Below are 2,973 nucleotides of genomic sequence, written 5' to 3' on the forward strand. Positions count from 1 at the left end.
GCTGCTCCTGCTACTCTGTGTCCAGTCCATCCAGCACTCCACTGAAGAAGGTGAGTAGTACTACTGGTGGGTGGGTCGAGGCGGGTGTCAGGTGTGTGGGTGCACTGCACCGTTATTGAAAGCCAGCAGCGCAGCCAGGGACCCGGCGGCGACGCCGCAGGCGAGGGCACACGGCCACCGGCACTGATGACCACGTCGCACACGCGCTGGAGCAGCAATAGGCAGCCAGGCTTCGCTTACCCAGCCTGGATGTTTGCGACGTGGTCAGCGCTGGTGCCGTGCCCTCGCGACCTGCTTTAAACAGCAATGATACTGTCAGAGGCAGAGCAAAGGGCAATTCTTGTCCGTGCATGTGTCCAAAAATATGGAACGTTTCACAAATTTGCATGTCATCCTTGCGCAGTCACGGCCATGCTAATCTTCTAGAGTGGATGAAGTCTCTGCTTTCTGGTGGTTCCGGTTTTAAATGCAATTCGAAATAACTTGTTTTTGTGTTCGCTTTATGATTCAAATCTACGCACAAAGCAGGAAACCAGTATCGCAAAGGCAGTTTAGGGTTGAACGAGTGCCATTAGTGACGTGAACGTTATAATACAAAAATATCCATGTGGTACTGCACGTCACATATTAATTTACGGGTGTTAAGATGGCATTACAAAGAGCATGGAAACTATTGTAAACATGACCAGGTATGCATAGTACTATGCATGAACAAGTATGCATAGTACTATGGGAACCTAAAAGCGTGCAAGCGTCATTTAATACCCTAACGTACAACGTTTAAGGGCTTGACATATTACAATGTAAGCATGCTTGTAAAGTAGGCAATACTGCTTAGACACTACGGTCTATATTCCAACATGCCTAAGACGCTTTGCAAGATGTTGGCAGGGGGTAGTTGCCAAGTCACTTGTATTGAGGTGAAAAGCCACTTAAACAATTAGAATTGTCAGGGGCGGCAGTGGTCTTTAGTTATTAAAATAAATGGGACATCCTCTCCTCCCCTTAGGTGCAGTTGGTATAATGCAGGTGAAACGGATCATGATCCAGGCTGCGTGCAAAGTGGCACCTCCCTTCATAATACCTGGGTGTTGTGGGCCTGAACGCATTACAATATTCCCACCACAAGCCAGAGAAAAGACAGGGTGCCTGTGAGGGTTTGCTTGGGTGGGGGCATTTTCAGTTTGAGGCAGGGCCGTACTGACTTGTAGGCAGAATCCAAGGCCCCCTGGGGCCAGTGCCGCCATCTGCTATAAGTGGGCAGGTGTGCTCAGGTCTGGCTGGCTTGCCTGCGGGCTGCAGGCTGCAGCCCGCTCAGCAGCCAGCTCATGCCTCACGACACACAGTGGATACATTCATTAAAGAAAGGTAAAACGAAAGTGTTACCTTTCTTTGATGAATGAATCACGTGGGCGTGCTGACCTGGCAGTGCCCTTGGCCCTGGACCCATCCAGTGACGTTTTACCGCCAGCGTGGCGCCAGTTGTTGCAAATGCAATGATCGCAACAAAAGGAGCGGCTCCTGGGCCTGGAGCCGCTCCTTTTGTTGTGATTCATTGTGGACCGTGCACCATGTCCTGGGCTCCTCTGCTCGTAGTTGCATTACTCATCTCAGCCATTCAATAACTTAATAGTTGCAATCCACTATTCTGGATGCGGGTGAATTGATAAAAGGTGTTTAAGTGTCAACATTAGCTCACTGAAGCGATTTTGTGTGAAAAAAGAACACACATTAAAAATCACATGTACAACTGTTTACATAGGTTCTAAGCCATGATAGTCGCATGATAAAAGGGGTACACACATACATTTCCCATGCCAAATCACAAAATAACTATGCCACTAAAGGTAATTCTTCATAAAGAGAACATAGACAGAGGACTGACGGAACTGATCTGTTGATGCATTGTTCTCATGAATCCCCATCGGAGCCAACATGGCAGCCGCCAGAAGGATCTCTAGCTTATCATATCTTGCGCTCCTCTTCCGCTCGGCTTCTCTCGTTTTTAGTCGATAATTTCCATTTCTAATTTGAAACGCACAGCCTACTGGACAGGCAAGGTGCAAGCATATGCATGTATACCTGCTTTGTCACATTTATTTCTATAGCTTCAAGGAACAGAAATGTAATTACATTGCTCTCGTGTGCATGATTACACAATGAGAGGGTTGGCTCCTGCACATACAGGTGCACTTGAGTGTTCTCCTGCTATGTTTTAGAGAGGTTACTCGTCAACAGCAGTGTGCCTCTTCCATAGCACATCAAGTGACCATTGACTTCATTGTGCCACAATGAATGCTTTGTTGTAATGTTTCTATCTTTCCCATCTCCCTGGTATGCTGTTCGGGATGTTTGCATGTATGAGGTAACAAGTGCTCAGAGTATGGGAAGTCCTGTGAGTGCCCTGATTTCACTATTTTGCACCAGACCTGCAGATTAACTTAACTGGTCTACTGTTAAATCTCAGCTACCAGTTTAATGGTATCCACTACAGAATAAATGCTCATTTTGTTATAGCCGATATGATAGCTCAGTGGGTTGAGTGCTCGCTGCTGCAATGTGAGTGTGAACTGCAGGCTGGAAGGCCATCTCAGCCTTTCATTCTTCTGAGGTCAATAAATGAGTACCAACACAGGTTGGGTGATATTGTATGAATATTTGTTCTATGAAAAAGAGCTTAAGCATAAGTGCTAAACAATAACATATTGTCATTTGGCCTTAGGCGTCGGCTTGCATTCACAGTAATTTGACAGTATGGATCTATACACACAGATATCGTAACTATATTTTTCTTAGTGTACTGAGGGATAATGTGTTATGAGGCCACTTCCTGTGAAGTCATGTGGGGGTGTGGTCAAATGACATCACTTCCTGTGGGGCATGGTCAAATGACATCAATTCATGTGATGAGTGGGGCGTGGTCAAATGACATCACTTCCTGTGATGTCACTCTTGGGGGCGTGGCACTGTGAT

The 2,973-nt window shown here is 46.5% G+C and overlaps 1 pseudogene; it reads right to left on the bottom strand.

The window, feature by feature from the left end:
- Nucleotides 1-358: 358 nt before the first annotated feature.
- LOC138468672 (U6 spliceosomal RNA) lies at nt 359-425 on the bottom strand (annotated as a pseudogene).
- Between the last annotated feature and the right edge of the window lie 2,548 nt (nt 426-2,973).

Source organism: Ambystoma mexicanum, chromosome 4q (assembly GCF_040938575.1).
Source record: "Ambystoma mexicanum isolate Mex_15411 chromosome 4q, UKY_AmexF1_1, whole genome shotgun sequence".
Taxonomy (NCBI): Eukaryota; Metazoa; Chordata; class Amphibia; order Caudata; family Ambystomatidae; genus Ambystoma; species Ambystoma mexicanum.